Raw genomic sequence first — 18,810 nt, 5'->3', positions numbered from 1 at the left:
TGTATGGCAGCTATCACAGTGTCATATGTCAAACATCACAAGAATACATGAAATAACAGTAGAATAACAAAGTTACCCGTCTATTGATGTTTATTACCAATATAGCTCAAGGAAATTGATAAACCTGAGCACCTCGCAAATATGTGGAAAATTTATGAAATACATCAATTTTAAAATACAGGTACGCCGAATATGTTATCTTAGAAAGCCTAATAAAAAGTGCTTGCTAATGCCAAAGAAAGTGATGTATAAAAATAGATATGGTGTTTCTAGGGATATCGTCCCAGAAATAATGTTTAGTCAGCGAGAGGATCTTGAATCTGAACTCTATGATGCAAGAAAACTTTCTGTTGTTCAAAGGAAGTGGTCTGGTAAACCCATTGGTGTACAACAATATGTAGTGGCAATACTAGGTTAAATGATGAAATGTGTAACAAAAGAGAAATACTAAAACGCCTTTATTTATTTTTAGAAATAATGGAGTCAAATGTTGTAAAGTCCTGAAGAAGGTGTGAAAAAAAGAAAAAGCACCGAAACGCTGCGTCGACTGTTTTCTTATTAAATCTTTGACTTTTTTTATCAGATTGTACAACCATGTTATAGGATCCTGAGAGGAATCAGAAGGGTCAATACCTTTACCCAACGTCCATTTCACAATGTCAGAGTTTTTTTTCACCCCAATTTTAAACTACTTCTAAAGAAAAACCCAGAGAACGTGCTCAAATGAATCAAAGAACGCAAGCCCTCACAAGGGCAACGGCACTGAAGGACTGGGGTGTGGGCAGGGGTCTGAGGTGACATTTTTTAACATAAGTTTTATTTTTAATAGAGGTTGCTTCATTTTTACTGAAATGATTTTAATTAATCGAACAGTTAATACAATTCACAAAGGTTTTTTGTCTGGCCATATAAGTACTATATGCAGCCTATAACAGCAAGAGAACAACCACAATCATTACATTGCGCTGCCTACCTGGAGTAAACTATAACACCCTCCAGGTAGTATTCCATAAGGTCCAGAAAATCTATATTTCGGGGATGTGATAGTCCAAGTCCAAGTCTACCGTACACGATAATATAGGACCTACGCAAATTCAAAACAACCACATTAGTGGAGCATCTACTGCAGAGGCAAGATAATCCCATATGTGACCACCCATAATGGTATTTACAACAAGGGGTGGTGAGGGACAGAGTCTCTGAATTAAGCAGAATACTCTCACCCAGTCAGGAGATCTGGGCTAGATCCAACACCGTTTTTTAGCTCATTGCACCATCCCAGTTTCAGAACCTGGCTGTATGCAAATTAGTCTGTCCCTGGCCCAGTGCATCATGGGAACAGGGCAGACCAGACTACAAAAGCCAATTCTTACACTGGGAAGGAAACAAGCTTCCGGGGACCGGTTTCTGGCATTACAGCCGTCTTCGGCCCGGCTTGCTTGAATCCTGATGGTGCAATGAGCAAGGGACTCATGTCTGAGCATACCCTTCCACGCTTAGGGTGGACAAAAATATTTACAACGGTGTTGGATCTAGCCCTGATCTCTTGACTGGGTAAGAGTATTCTGCTTAATTCAGAGACTCTGTCCATCACCACCCCTTGTTGTAAATATTTTTGTCCACCCATAATGGGGCACAAACCGCAATGATAAATACATGGCGCTGCCTACCTGAAGTAAACTGTAACACCCTCCAAGTGTTCATCCACAAAGTATCAAAGATTTTGATTTTTGATAAATTGATATAAGAAATTGAGCAAATACCAAGACTCTGCACTTCGATTAGGACTCTAAGAGACTTGACTTGATTGAATTTCATTTAAGTGGTGCCAGACAAAAAACTTTTGTTAATTATACTTTACTCGAAGTTGCGAGTGGTGACTTTTTGGAAGTGGCACGCGGAACTTATTTTCCATCACAATTACTATTTGGTCTACATGAGATTGGTTCTGTAATTGGTTTGTCGGATCCACTGTGCTCAGCGCTGAGATGCCCAAGGGTAGTCACGCGCACTATAAATCCCATAAACAAACAAACTGTCCATTCTTTGGTATTTACAGTTAATAAAATTCATTCATTCCATGCATCATTTGTCTATTCACAATGTTGTCCATAATTCACTTACTCGCTCAAAGGAAACTTATGTGTAACAAGGACAAAGCTCAAACAGAGTCTGATAAAGATTGATCCTCTTGACATAATATAGCTTTAAAGACTCTGAGCTTACATGCTGAACAGATATGGAGTTGCAAATGCCATAGAACGATCTTATGAATCGAATTGAGGAGGTGAATTTGAAGGCATTTGTATTTATCTCATGTAGTGATTATAATTCATCAAACATTATTAAAAAACTATTATTATTAGCACTCTCTTGTTTTATTTCTTATGTAAACCAAGAATAGTTATGACAAATGAACCACATTCTCGACTGAAGTACACACAATAGTGACCCGTTCCTTCCCAAGGCCCTCTAGATTCCTTGCGTTCCAGTGCATCATTCCACAGTTGGTATTAGCTTCTTCCTAATTATGTTCAAGTTCCCTAGGGATTTAGTGTTTTCCAAATCCATTTCTGAATCTTCTTTAGACTGTTCATTTAACAGCTCACACTTCTGTGTATGTTACAAAATGTATGTGAAGTACATCAGAGGTAAGTTGGTTATGGTTGCAAGCCAATGATCAAGGCCATAGGCCTGAGTTATGTATTGTTTCAAGTTATGACAAGGGCAGTAGGCCTGTCGTATTTACTGTGAAAAGTATATGTTAAAGCCAATATGAATTTATGGGTAGAATATTATTACACTGTGCTAAATGCTATAGACAGGTACTTATTACATGGGATCTCAGATTACCATATCAGGCAAGTATTTGGTGTTGGTTATGCAGGCTGTAAAACCCAGGAGTTAGAAGGTTTGCACTGTGACAATCCTTGTAGGTCCTTTTAGGATTGAAAATATTTTGCTTTGCCAAATGTAATGTTGCATACATTTGCAATTTTCTGACTGAATGTCTGATGGTAGCCTTGTGAGAATAGTTTACACTCAAGATAGTAGGCCAGGGTTGCTTATGGTGTCAAGCCACTGATAAATGCCATCGGCCCGATTGTTTTTTTGGGAAAAGATATATCCGATGCCATAGGTCTGATCTGTTTACTATGAAAAGTTATGATAAAAGCAGTGGCCCGGCTTATTTATTGGAAATATGTTTGTTAAAGTGAATAGCCATTTAATAGTGGATCATTAACACACATTGTTACAGTCAGTTGACTGGTATTTACATGAAATCTCACAGATTACTATAGTATGCAAGGGTTTTGTTGCTGGGCACCCCCTCTGACAAATCCTGGGGTAGATGATTTTGCTGTGATAATCCTTTTTTGAGGCCTTTTGAGAGGGGATTTGTATATTGTTTTGTCAACTGTAGTTGTGCACATATTTGTAATTTTAGAACTGTATGCATGATGGTTGCCAGATTATGTGCAGCTCAGTAGGCCTGTGTTGGTTATGGTGTCAACCCAATAATAAAAGTTAAAGCCTTATTGTTTCACTAGGAAAAGATATGCCAGATCCCATTGGTTAATTATTCTCTTATGAAAAGTTACGAAAATGTCAGAAGTCTTGTTTTTAAAACGGCAGACTCCTATATTTTGAATTTGTACTTCTGTCAAGAGAGGGGTGAGTGGCTGGGAGCCAATGGAGTAGGACGTGGGCCGCGACGATCCATTCAAGGCCATCCTGTGTGTAACCTGCCCAGTCTCAATCAGTATCACATGCTGACACAGATATCTGCCCAATTGATGCTTGAACAGTGCTGGATGCTGACTATTAATGTGCTTAACTGCTGAATTCCTGCCTGGAAAAGCGCAACAGCCTTTCAAGATGGCAGAGCGGATGAGGATGCCGGCCAACTATCATGGGCCGAACATCCCTGATTGCCCTGTGTAGTGTCGGGCCAGTCGGGAACTGGGAGCACACTTTTGTAGCAGCCCGGAGTCTCAGCATACCCTAATCAGAGCCATGTGACCTGCTGGGGACAGAGCTGCCGTCTCCTGGGCGCTCTGGTTGGCACAGCTGCGAGCTGTGGAGGAGCGACAGAGGGCTGAGTGCAAGCGGAAGAGCCAGGGGACTGTGAGGCAGCTGAGATGAAGTGTGAGAGGGTGCTGGTAGACGGACACTGTGGCATGTGACCTGGGGCTCTGGCCTGGCACCGTGGATATAAGGACGGCCAAGTGGGTGGCATCTGGGGAGAGACTGGCATGGTTGGGCTCCCTGTGCATCTCCTGCACTCCCCGACTGCCCCGCCTAGTCATTTCCTCCTGTCTGAGGGCTGCCAACACCGAGAGTGGGTGGCCCTGAGTCTGAAAGGGCCACTACCTGCAAAGTTGGCCCTACTGAAGATGACACTCTGAAGGACATTGTGAGTACACTGCACTTTCTTATTTGTCGCACCATTGCCCGCAAGAGGAAAGCACTGAAGCTGTGGTGGGACTGCTGTGCTGAGCAGGTGGAGATGGACCCTGCTGCCTGAGGTATCTTGCTCTGCCGCTGCCCCCATACTATAACTGTGTGTGTGTGATGATTGCACGTGTGTTGAATGTTCCTGCCTAGGTTTAGAATTGGAGTCGTTTTCTTCTCGTTCTAGGGTCAGGGACTTGAGCTATTGGCTGTTGTTTTGTGGCGTTTGTTTGTCGGATTGCCTCTGTCGGTCCTGTCAAGATCTTGCATCAGTGGTTCTGGGTCACTACCCTACCTAAATAAGTGGGTCCACAATTCTGGAAACGGTTGCACTGCTTTGATCTCTCCCTATTGTATCCAACCTGAACTTCAATTTCATTAGTTAGAACGTCATGCGCCTCAACAATATGGCCAAACGGTATAAGATACACACATACCTGAAGGGACAGGTAGCATATATCACATTATTACAGGAGACCCACCTAACAGCCGAGAGAGGGAAGTGTTGCGTATGAGGTGGGGGGACAGATATATGACAAATCATATTCAGCCTTGTCTAGGGGAGCACTGCTGTGGATCAGACCAGGGGTTCCCTTTAAAAAAATCAGCAAACCAATAGATCCTAATGGGTGATATGTGGTGGTATTGGGTCACCTTGCGGCTGAGACATCGTTATAGTTGGGATGTATGCCCCTGATGCGGATCAGGGTGTTTACTTTGCAGAGTCCTTCCCCCATCTCTGAATCAGAGTATTCTGTTGGGTGGAGACTATAACAGTATGACTGATCTGGTCCTTGACTGATCCCACCCACCATTGTGTGATTCCCCAGTTTTTTGTCTTGCGTGGGTGTTTTCGGACTGGGAGCAGAAGTGGGGTTTAGTGGGTTCTCAGCAGCATCTGCATTCGGGGGTTAGGCATTATTCATTCTTCTCAGGTATGCACGAACTACATGTGCATCTCAATGCTTTTTCCTACACTCCAGGGGTTCATGGGGTGGTCTGCAACATTGAATGCCTCTGTCAAACTGTCTTGGACCACAACATAGTGCTACGCTCCCTGGATTGGCATAGAGAGCGTCCTTGCATTCCAGACTGGCACCTGTGAGTAGCTACCTTAGAGGACCCTGTATTTTGCCAATCTATTGGTGAGGCCATTCAGAACTACTTTGCAGACAATGCAGTAACCACCAACTCACCCCTAGCTGAGTAGGATGCCTTCAAGGCTGCCATTAAGGGGCAATACATGGCTGAGATGGTAGGTGTATGGTACACCCATGTGGGGGAGGTGGAGACCCAGGAGAGAGCTGTGAGAGACCTAGAACTAAACAGGACTGGGAATCCAGATTTGAAGCAGCAGCTTTTGGACGCTTGGGAACTACTAGCAGGTTACACTGAGAAACTCTGCAGCTTCGATTACCGTAACTACATGATTCATGCTCATGCAGAGCACGATAAAGCAAGGATGCTGCTTGTGTGTCTCACCAACCCTATGTCCAGGGCTTCCTTAATGTTGGAGGAGGAATTGGAGGAAGGTGAGCGCCTATGCCGCCAAGACAGTATAAACTAAAGAATTGAGTAGTACTATACAACTTTATATGCCCCTCCTCCAGTCGTGCCCTCCTGGGATCTTTAGGTTTTCTGGGCCTGGTAGAACCCCCAGTGCTCTGGCAAGTTGAGGCAGATGATCTAGGTGGCGCTGTCTCTATCGAAGAAGTGAGAGCTGAGATCAAAGCAATGGTGCCGGGTGAAGTCCCAGGAACAGATGGCTTGTCAGTTGAGTTTTATGCAACATATGCTAACAACTTAGCGCTGAGCTTGGTTGCCCTTTACGCTGCAGGCTGGAAGGTAGGTCACTTGCCAGTGTCTAGTAGTGAAGTGTTAGTAGTCCTACTTCTTAAACCTGGCCACCTACCTCAGGATGTTAGGGCAAATTGCCCGTATCCATGTTAAATATTGATTATAAGATTATTACCTGGATATTGGCCACTCAACTCTTGCCTCGTATTCCGACGCTGATCCACGCTGACCAAGCTGGGTTCATTCTGGGGTGCAACACAGTGCTCAATATATGTAGGCTCTTCTTGATCCTAGAAGCTGAAATCTTGAATGAGCACAGTATACCGATTGACATAAAAATAAATCATGTGACAGCTTATGCTGTGATTTCCTCTATCGGGTGATGTCGAAGATGGAGTTGGGACCTGGGTTTGTTCAATGGACAAAGTTCCTTTCCTTGGTACTCACGACTCGAATTCTGACAGAAAAGTATTTTTCTGACTCCTATATCATATGTCAGGGACGAAACAAGGGTGTCCGCTTTACCAGTTACTGTTTGCCATAGCAGTCTTACCCTTGACTAGTAGAGCACGCCCCATTGAGTGGCATTGGTGGTTAGACCTACAGGGCATTTCGCATGACATCACTTTATATGCCAACAACATTCTCTTGTTTTTGCAAAATATAGATGCCGACCTGTCGGAGGTGATGTAGGAAGCTGGCTCTGTATATACTACACCAAAGTGAGGTTATTGTTTGCACAGAGTTAAGTGGATCCCCAAAGGTATAGCATAGGCTAAAGCAGATAATACCTTTCTCTCTGTTGTGGTTGTGTGGTTGGGCAGTCAAGCTTGTCAGAGGGTAGTGTTAAGCATTTGTTGTACACATTCAGGCAAGAAATGAATTCACACTCTCAAAGACTGAATCCAGACCAATTGTTTGTATAAAAAGTTGTTCTTTTGTTGTTTTATTTCTTGAACCAAGATTTACTTAGTAGCAGGTAAGTTATACGTTTCATACAGTGTTACTTTTCAAAATACAGGGAGCACTGGATTTTGTGGGAACATTCAGATTACTGCTGCAGTTGAGAAAATGGTTTGTAAGCTGTTCAAAAACACTTGAAATTACTTTCAGATTGCTTTCTGATTACCTTGTAGTTACTTTTCTGGTTTGGCATGAAACAAACTAATAACACAGTCTAAGCATCACCGGACATCAGTAAGCAGGTTAACTCTGTTAAAGGCACTAGGTTACTTTTGTTGCAGTACAAGACAGCTCAACACAAGATTTTGCAGAGAAAACCCACCATACAATCAAATGGATTAAAACTAAGTGTTAGGTTTACAGGTAAGTAAATGGTTTTAGAAATGGAGTTTTGGGGGTAGAACCAAGGTTTCCCAAGGTTTGGGTTGGCAATCAAGGGGCACCCTCAGCGGCACTAGGGCAGCTGGGTGCATAGTGCCAATGCTAGCCAATAAGGCACTTTGGTTATTTGTTGCTCACAGACAGTCCACTCGGTCTTGGGAGTCAAGCTCCCGGGGTTGAGGTCAGGGCACAGGGGCTCTCAGGTTAGTACCAAGTCCACACTCCCAGCGGTGCAGGGGCTCAGGAGGCCTAGGGAGCCCAATGCTTTCCTATAGAGGATGTTGGTCAACGAAAAGGACTGCAGGCTGGAGCCAGAAGACTGAACAAAGGGAACCAATGAATGGAGGATGAAGTTGAAGAGTTGCTGGACACCAGGACACTATCGGTCGGGCACCTCAGGTGCAGGGGTGTCCCTTCGTGTCAGGTTCTTCTTAAGGGTTCCGTTCACGGTTAAGGGGACTCTTCAGCAAGAGGCTACAGGCTTTGAGGAGAAGGTTGGTGGAGGTCGTCCAATAATGGAACACAGGTCAGGATTGCCAGGGGACCTCGTTGGCGTGTTGGGCCACTCAAACTCGGCCCTTGGGCGTTGGGTGCAGAGTGTGAGGACTCGCAGATCCGGCTGGATATGGAGTCCTGGCTAGGGTTGGTGTTGGACAAATCCAGTGTACACAGAAAATCAGAGTTCTTTGAGAAGGCAGGGCAGGTCCCCGGGGTTCTTGGATGCTGCTGGCAGGGGTTTCGGAGCAGGAGACAGGCCGGTAGGGTTGGGGGCAAAGTAGTGGTCATCGTCCTCCTCTTCTGCAGCACGGCTCTTCGGTCTTTCTTCATGTCACGAATCAGAAGAGGCAAGGTTCAAGGGTGTCCCTGAAAAATAGCTTTAGAGGCGGTGCAGGGGAGTGCAGGTTGGGACCAATGGATCCCTTCCTGGGGGTGTCTACACCCCCTAGTATGCCACCCTCCAGTAGAAGGGGGACATAGGCCTCTTCCTGATTGGAGTGGTACCCCCATCTTTAAGACGGCGGGGACCGAGAGGAGGCCTTACCTTTGCCTCCCCCACCTAATAGGAGGGGTTGGAAAAGGTGAGCACACCTCCCTTCCTGGCTTGGTTTTCCCACCAGTTCTCACACCCAAAAAAGGGGGTCAGAACCGGTGGAAGTCAGTTGCTGATTGCAGCAAAAGGCTGGGGCAGGCCTTTGAAGCTCCCTCCTTGAGGACCCTGCCCATCCTGGGGAGGAGGCATGACATCTCTTCCCAGGATATGCTTTGTTTCTAGATTGAGGGAGTGGAGGCTCTCTACCCAGGGGTCCGGAAACCTGTCTGGTGGTGGTAGGTGGCTGGGAGCCAGTCAGGTACCCCACATAGGTTGGCCGTTTTTCAGGGGGCATCTCTAAGATGCTCTCTGAGCGCATTTTTTCATTAAATTCCACACTGGCATCAGTGTGGGTTTAATATGCTGGGAAGTTTGATACCAAACTTCCCAGACTTCAGTAAAGTCATCATGGAGCTGTGGAGTTCGTGTTGACAAACTCCCAGCCCAGGCACTCAAAATGGCTCCACTGCACTTACAATGTCTGTGTATGGCACAGAGACTGTAGGGGCATATTGGTCCTGCCACCATGCCCTCACCTGGATATGGTGCACCCTGCATTTAGGACTGTAAGACCTTGGTAGAGGGGTAATTTACCCATGCCACAGGCAGTGTTGGTAGATATGGCACACAGGGATGTGTGCAATGTCAACTCTTCAGTTTGGTACGCAGCATGCAATGGCAGGGTGGGGGTGTTAAGGTGAGGGGTCTCTGAGGGTGACACAATACATGCTGCAGCCCTCCGAGGACCTCTCTGGTCATAAGGACATTGGTACCAGGGGTACCTTGTGTGAGATGTTGGCCTGGTATATGCTGTCCCTAATTAAAGTGGGCACCTTTCACCAGTCCAAACGACCCTTATGATGTATGAGGTCAAAGATAACATTTAGAAAGCTATTCTAGTGGTAGTTGTGGAGAGCAGCTGTCATGCTTAATTTTGAAGGAATGTAAAGCAGCTTGTTTTACCAGAACATCACCTCCTATATTGACTAAATGAAAGGAGAACCACACAGTTGTTATATAAAAATATGTATTTATTACCATGTCAAGACGGTTACCTGCCTTTATTGGGCTCTGAGGACTGATATTATTACACCCCTAGTTGGACTGTGTGAGAAATTGGATACTTGTTGGTGCATATTTAGTGTTGAAAATGCCATTGAGACTGTTTGTGAATAAACACAAAGTTCTGGCTTTGTCGGGGGTCCAGAATTCCCAATGACCACCCTCAAACCCTTCCCAGGGTACACCCACCCCCAGTACTTCGACAAACGTATGCCAGGGACATTTTAAGGATTTTGGGGGCCCTGGGCAAGCCTATTTTGGGGACCCCTTAGAGTAACAGTTGTTAATTTATGATCCCATATGAGTTCTTTCATGCCCTTTTTGGCCGAGTCACTGATAGTGCAAAGACACAAGTGTACACATTCTAAATGTGTTTACATGCAATATTCAGGGATAGTGATGTGTGTTTTCAATATTGTAATACAGCAGCTAATCGCTAATATTAGTGCAAATAATCTCTGTGAGACTCTCCCATTTCTCACATGTGAGGTCCTGAATTGATCTAAAAGAAACAATGTTATGAATGTTGCATGAAACTAACACATTTCTCTACAAAATGTCTGCAATAGACACATATCACTGCATTGAAAATAAAGCAAAGGAAAGTGGTATTTAAAACAATTTGATTAACAATCATTCACTGCCATCAAGTCAAGACTGTGCAGAACAGATCTGATTCTATCAGGGGCCTAGTGAAAGGCTGGGGCCCTGGGCCAGAGCCCACTTCGCCTTAAAACGTCTCTGAATCCAGCCATCTGGGGCCTTATTCACAGTCATTTGCTCCTCGAAGTACAACTTGCACGTACAAATTGCCCAATTTGCGAATTCAAATGAGATTTTATAATTAACAAAAGGCTTATTTTCAGTCGTGAAGGTGCTCATGTGGGCAACAAATCCAAAATGGCATATGAGGCGAGCGGAAATCTCTTTGCAAAGGCGTGGAGTGGGCGTTTCATGCACTGAAAGGATTAGGAAAATCGTTTGAGGGTAAAAAACAAACTTCCCACAGCCCATTCTCAGCTGGGAAACAGTCAAAGAGATAATTCTGTTAAGAGTAGAGATACATACACCTGTTTCCAGTATGGGACTGAGAAGTGACCACCCATAAAATTGGAAAGGCCGTAGAGGGTGGATTTTCTCCATTAAATATATTTTTTGCAGTTTTATAAAGCGCGAATGCGACCCAGGGGCATTGGAGCGCTTTACATGAGCATCAGTTACATTGCAAAAGAAGAAAATCCTTTTTTGATTATATTTTTAGGAACGGGGAGATTAACAGGTAGATGCATCAAGTATTTTTGCGAGCGCAAAGGGTGCGAATAGCAAAATTCGGCCGTTTGCGCCCGCAAAAATGGCATTTGAGATGCATCAAGGGTTCATGCACTCGCAATTTTAGAATTCGCAAATAATTGCGAGTTCTCAAATTGCGATTGCATTTAAGGAATCGCAATTTGCGATTCCTTAAATGCAATGCATGAACCATTCCAAGATTGCAAATTCGTAATCTGAGGCCGCTATTTACCGCGAAGTCAAACTACGTGGTAAATAGCAAAAATTAGAAATATGCACTTTAGTGCATTTTCTAAGTTGTATGTTACACACACACATGTCCTTGGGACATGTGTGTGCGCAACACCAGTGAACATTACCATTTATGGGGTGCAACAGGGTGTCCTTTGGACACCCTGGCACCCTTGAAATTGCGGCACAATTGCGATTCGCTAATTGCAAATCGCAAATAAGGAATGACTCCCCATTCATTCCTATGGGCCTTTAGGCTTTCCCATTCAAAGGAATGAATGGGAAAGCCATTCCTTATTTGCGATTAGCAATTAGCGAATCGCAAATAAGGAATCAGTAGAAATCACAAATAATATTGCGATTCCTACATGCATCCCGTTTAGCGAGTCTTTAATAGCGAATCCTTAAAATTCGCTATTAAGGACTTGCAAAACATAACTTTGATGCATCTGGGGGTAAGTGATTTGCTTAGAATCACAGGAGGTTGAGCAAACGCCAGAACTCTAATATTTACTGAAGGCAACCGAATTTTCACATTCACAGTTGTAACAATGTAAAATTGAGTCAGTGGTGCGAGACTTATTATTAAGGGTGTGGTTTAAACACACAATCTACATTTGTATATATACTGTGCCACCAACAGTTATATTAGTTAGATTAAGTAAAACGTGAAATATAAACAGGAACTAAAACACTGGCATGGAATACCTTAACATTTTTTACATTCATTGATCATAAATCGATCATTGTCATCTGCTGTATAGAAAAGGACATGACTACATGTCTGATATGGACCAGTTTCAATGTCGGTTTTAAGTACTAACGGGTCTATGATGAGGAGGGACCTGGCTCACTTAAAGCCCCGGACTGCGCACACAACTGACTTTATATGCATAGATCTAAAGGGCAAATTGCAAACTTTCTCTGGTAGTGCTCTTGGAAAAATTGTGAATTCGAAAAAAATGTAACCAGGGCAAGGGAATGGGGTTCAGATTTATGTATTAGCCGAACATGTGGTCCCAAATCGAGTTTACCATTTGTCAGTTCAATCTGCGAAACCTTGGCCACATATCTTCAGACACCGATTGTTGGCATCAAGAGTCTTCTTTTGCGTCTGCATGTCAGGATAGTCACCATTGATGACACATTTACTTACCACGCTCTTTGTAATTTGATAGACTGGGGCCAAACGCATGTTTACACCACGGACTTCAGTTTAGTGACAGTCTAACTCGAGAAGTGTTTTTTTAGTATTTCTGCTGCTTTGTGTGAAATAAATCCATGCAAGCTTTGAAATTATAAACGGCAGAACACGATGTAATGGATACAGGTTGACACTATGAGCACATCTTCGAGTTTTTACACTTGGTGCAGACCGAACTGAGTCCCCAGAGCCCCCCCCCCCTCCCCCCGACCGGATGGATTTACAATCCCGGCATTACTTTCTGTTTTGGAATGCTGGCCATTTCCTGTATTAGCTGCGGCTTCTGCATGGAAACACTCAAGGGGGATTTCTCATATTTTGAAAGGAAATGTGCTTTGTCATTGTGAAAGAAATCTGACGTGCTCGCTACGTGGCATTCAACTTCTTAACAGGGAGTTAACAGGGAGGCAGGCTGGCTGGCACAGCTTAATGTGTGTCTGTGGTTGCAAGTGGTGGGCACCAGCGCTACTTTTGGGGGAGCAGAATGTATTTTTTTATCATCCGACTCTGATCAGAGGCAAAGAAAGGCTGAAAAAGAAGACGGGGGGGGGGGGGGGGGTATGGGGAGAGAAATACAGGAAAACAGTGACAGAGGGAGAACGGAGGGAAAAACACCTGCAAGAATAATGTTAAAGCAGGAGTATATTATATATATGCAAGGCCACTGGAATTATTTTTCACGGGAGCACCAAATTATGCAGCAGGATTGACTAAATTATATGGCAAGAAAGGTCAAATTATGCAGTATAATGCGGCACAGTGGCGTAGGTAGACCTACTGCGAGGATCCTCAGGGGCCCATTAGGATGTCGGGCGGATTCCCTCCGCCAGGGTGGAGGTGGCCACCGCCACCCTGGCGGAGGCAATCCGCCCGACATCCATGCCTGCATTCCCCCCCCGCCATATTAGGATGGCAGTGGGGACAGCGGCGGACGGAAAGACTGTCCGCTGCTTTATGGTGGCGGTGTCCTATGGACACCACCAGCCATATTACAATGTCCACTTTAAGGGGCCTTTCCGCGGCGGCAATGCCGCCACGGAAAGGCAGGCGGTGTTTGCTGCAGGGGCCCCCTGCGGGGCCCCCAGGTGACGCCAGCTTAGGGAGAGGACAGGGGGGTACCTATGGTACCCCCCCCACATTTGCATATGCAAAGCGGCAGGTACCGCGCAGTGCCTTCCGCTTTGCATATGCAAATGTGTTCTCTTATGTTTTGCATTGTGGCGGGCGGTGCAGAGAGCACCGCCCGCCACAATGCAAAACATGTAGGATGTGCCCGCCACTGTGGCGGGCACATCCTAATTCCCCCTACAGGACCCCCGCCCTTATGGTGGGTGGTCCCGTTCTCCGTTAGGGAGGCGGGCGGACAAAGTCCGCCCGCCATCCTAATGAGCCCCTCAGTTTGCCGCCTGGGGCAGGTAAGAGGGGGGTGCGGAGGACTTGTTGGGGAGGGGAGATCTGGTGGCCGACAGACAGCTTGCTCGTGGGTTATGGTGTGGTGGTCGACAGACATAACTTCTGGTTGCCGAACTTTAAGCACAAACAAAAGAGAGAGATATAACTAAGGCCATAAAAGTGGCCCAGCAGCTCCACCACAGTAACAGGACAACGATTGACCTGGACTACTTAACCTCACCCAAGCTGCTGGATTCCTCCTCCCGGCCCTAACCCACCTATCAGAATGAGAAACCGTAGTTGCGGAGTGTGAGTGAAGGAGGCAGACATCACTGACACACCCACTACCTCGTTCTCCCAATTGGGCTGCCTCGCCCCGCCATTACTTTAATGGAGGCCTTTCAATCCCTCCCTGGGCCTTTTAACTTAACGCCCATAAAGGGACATGTATACACCTTGCAGTGAGACAGACCACCTCCCTACTTTGTTATCCCTGCCCTTGCTTGTACCTCCAGGGCGAGGAAGATCTCGCTCCAGCCTGCACATGCGCATTCGGTCCTCCCTCTCCCAACACCCCCCCACTAAAAAAAAAATACACATTCATACAACATAGTCCCCGAGCAGCAAATAAAATGTATTTCTGCTGTAAGTTTCTTCTCATCATTTTGTCTCTACCCTAGGGTGGGAGAGAATCGCCCCTTACGTCCCTTAATACCAGCCATCCCTGCATGCATCATTCTGTATCTTCTGCCTTGTGCTTCTTTTCACGTGGGTTCAGACTTGACCCCATGTGCTTGGAGGGAATGCTGTATCATTGGTCTGTTGGCACATGCAATCGCTTCTTCATGTGTTTTCATCTACGCCCTACCCTTAAAGGGCCCTGGCATTGCCAGCCGTAATAGAACACTGTTGCAAGCCACGCAACATAAAAAATAAATGAAAATAATTCGAGGGCCATTTCAGAGTCCTGAAAGTATGAAACCACATTTCACCACCGCTTTTTGCAAAACGAAGTTCAGTTAAATGACAAGGGCTTCAGCTTGTGGTCAGTGACTACACACTACAGGCTGCTCTTGAAAACTCTACCTACTATACTAATTACATGGTCTATATTGGTGTCTTGAATTAAACAACTGACATCCACAAGGGGGTTCAGATGTTCAAGCTGGCCTTTCCTCTCACTCTTTTTACAATGACAGCAGGCAGCGAGCGCTAAGGCGGCAGTGATTGCTAGTTTCATTTACAACACTTACCACACCTTAAACATGTATAACTAAGACAACGTCATGATGTAGGCCAACTACGTCAACCTGTCTGCATTTTTAAAGAAATTTGACATATTAACAGATACTGTTTGTTCCTGTACAAAATACCACCCATCTCCACCTAGAGGTGGGGTACTCCGCCTATGTCCTCAAAACCTATCCTATTTCTGGGCTGTTCTTGACTCTTGTCTTCTCTTCATATTTGCCCCTCACAATTCATTGTTAAATGTTTCACCAAAGTCTTTCATTGTGTTTGCCAAGACGCCGTTAAATGGAGGGGCCTTAAGTATCCCCTTCCGGCCCTCAAGGTTACACAGTAGGTGCACACTGCCACACCCACTTAATCATGTGCCTCTCTTTGAGGCAGATATACAGGTTCCTATTGCCTGAAGACCTGCTGTCTCAGGAATCTCCTCCTCATGGACCTAACACAAAATGATGAGGCCTGCATTGCAGAATGTGACGAGGGAGCACGGAGACTCCCATATCTCACAGATATTAATTTGCCTTTGGCAGAATGGACCTGAAGGTTTGGGGTCATCCCTGAAGGGTAGCCCCTCCTTCCACACGACAGGGCTGCAGGGGCCTGCATTACAACCCTGCTCTTCACAGGGATGTGCTAGTGGGCATCATTCTGAGAGCTGTGTCTCCAATCAAATATACCTTCAAATTTGATGACCTTCTTGAGGGTTCCCACAGACGTTTCCTCAATGGCATGCCCCCTGACTATTGAAGCTAGAACATCCAATGATAAATATAGTTTTTCTTTAGCTAACCCTACACACATGTACCTTGAATATACATATATTACCTACTGGTGGTTGCCAGTAGGTAGTTTTAGTTAGTACCTAGTTTCCATAGGAAGAGCATTTTTTGACTTGGCTACAACTTTGGCTTCATTTGATCAATCTTAATGACATTTTCCCAAAAAAGTGTCAACGTAGGTACTGGTTGTCATGTAACGTTTGGGGGTAATCTGTACAGTAGGAACCGAGAATTTGGGTCGCAAAATAAGGGTGCGTTTGTAATGTTAATTCCCATAGGAACCTTTAGTCACACCTACAACCCGAACCGCTGAATGGACTTACACCAAATTTGGCAGGGATGTAGATGTTGGTTCAAGGAAGTGCCTTTTGCTTATTTGGTGTAAATCCATTCAGTAGTTTTTGAGAAACTCAAGTTTAAAATTATAGTGATATCTCTAGTCACAAAGTCTTTGCGAACAAAGACAGCTCATGCAGGGAAACTCACTGCTCTAATTAGCTGCCAACACTTTAGTCAGGAATTGTTGGCAGCCATCTTGGGGCTCAGCTTCACGCAGAGTCCCCTTAAAAAAGTAGAATAAAGAAAAGGGGGCAAGGTAGGAATACCCTGACCCCGAAACCATGGTCTTGGGGTCCCCTAGGACCCAGCCAAGGCATTAAACCATTTTTTAAAATATTTGTGGTAAAAAAATAAAAAAGCAACTACAGGCTCCCATGCTTCCTTTATAAGAACCCCTGGGTGGGCTAGGTCCCAAGGACATATAATGTATGTAGGAGGGGGGCACAGAGGCCCCCCCCCCTCCTAGGGCTTATTAAAGCCCAGGGTACCTTGACCTCCCTGCGGCTAATTTAAAGAATATGAGGGAGCCTGGAGGACCTGCCCCGGGGACCGCCACATGCATTAAAAAATATGGGGTGCCACCACCTCCTCTTGGCTAAATGTCATAATATTGAGTTGGGGGAACCCCCCCAACAGCCTCAGGGCACACATGCACTAATTAAGGCCAGTTGGGGACTCCTGGCCCTGGGGACCACCACCTTTTCAGGGCTATATACAAGATGGGAGGGGGTGCATGTGGCCCCCCTCCAGGGGCTCTGCTCATCTCTGAGGACAGCCACCCCCCAGGAATGGCTCCAGCAATGTCCCAGGGTGCCCATCCTTGGGACATTGAATTTTGCTGTGGTGGGAGCACCACTCCTGCCATGCCATAGCAAACACTGCTAAGCTTCATGGAAGCAAGAGCATTAAAAAGGCTCTAGTTTCCAAGAAGCGGGGCAGAATTGCTTTTGGACAGAGTGAGCTGCATATTTGCAGCTCCCTCTGTCCAAATGCAATGCCCACTCCCACAGGAGGCTGGCAGGGACCCTGAGGGCCTTAAGGCTCCCCCCACAGTCCCCAATGAGCTGGTCATGTCCCGGGGGATGTTGTACCCTGGGCCAAAATAGGCCTGGGGAGCGGGACCATGCACCCCTCAAAAAATAAAAAATATCAAGGACTGGCTCTGGGAGATGGGGTCCCTAAGACCAAAATCAGGCTCTGGAGGGGGCCCCCTCCTAATTATTTTTTTATTATTACAAATAGGATGCTCTGAGGCAAGGGGTCCCTGGGCCGAAATCGGCTGGGAGGGGTCATTTGAGATTTCATCAGTGACGTCCGTGACCATGTCATGAGTGATGTAATAGGTGAGGTCATAAGCAGTGCATTGTGAAACAAGAGTTATAGTTAGCTCAGCTAACAACAACTGCTGAATTTCTCTGGTTTTTTACGAGTGAAATGACAGCCTAACTATAACGTCCCTGTAACCTTTGTTTTTTCCACTGTATATATATTTTTTTTATGAAGCCGTGAGGCGAAACGTGTCTGTCGGAGGGGGGGGGGGGGGGGGAGTTTGCACCAATAAAGCATCAAGCTCCGGATTCTTCGTGTGTGCCTTCCTTTTTTCATACCGAATGAAGGTGTGACATTAAAGCAAAATATATATATATATATATATATATATATATATATATATACACACACACATATATACACACATAAACACAACACACACACAGCGAGAGATAGATAGATAGATATATTCAATGTATTCAATGTACACAGATGTAGACTCAAGAGTATATAAGGTATCCTCAAAAGTGGAGGACTAGCAAGCCAGTGCCAAACCTAATGGCAGACACAGTGATAAACCACAATGCCTTTTGGCTCACATCCCAAAGCTCTCAATCATTGCTTGTTAACAGATTTTATAACAGCCTGTATCTGAGAACTCTGGAATTAAGGCTGAAAGCAATGAGAGTTTCTAACAGTCCTAATCAGTGGGTGAAAAAGGTCAAAATAAAATGAAGAAACTTACCTTTTTCATCTTAATGCAGTCAGAGCGAATCCTCCTCGAGCCACAGCCTGCTCCCCTCTCCAAATCCCGATGCTGCATTCATGCTGCAGATGAGCTGCATTAGAGCAGCACCAGGATTGGCTGGAGCAGGCTGCCTCGACACTCCATCCAACTGTCTCAGACAGCTAGGTGGAGAGGTTTACACAGCACATATCTGGCTGGAAGTCAAAAAACAGCTGGCCAAAGACACATGCTCAATGTAAACTTGTGGAGTAAGCACCACTCCCCTGAAGTAAGTCAGCAGCAGCCCTGTCCTCAAACACTGCTCGGGTTAGAAGCAGTGAAAATGAAATTGTAATTCATTTTATTTTTCACTTTTGCTGCACCGGCAGCTGAGGGAAGATGCTCCTCTGCCCCAATTGGGGGGCGTAGGCACTGTTGATAATATTTATTTACTTAGCATGCATAGTTAATTAAAACCAATACATGACATGAATCATACTTTTAAAAAATTATTCTGACATGTAAAAGCCTAGTTGCATACACTGACCAAGAGAGTATAGATTGGCTAAAACATTCACAA

Source organism: Lissotriton helveticus, chromosome 4_1, assembly GCF_964261635.1.
Source record: "Lissotriton helveticus chromosome 4_1, aLisHel1.1, whole genome shotgun sequence".
In the NCBI taxonomy this organism is placed as follows: Eukaryota; Metazoa; Chordata; class Amphibia; order Caudata; family Salamandridae; genus Lissotriton; species Lissotriton helveticus.
This window is presented reverse-complemented; position numbering follows the sequence as displayed.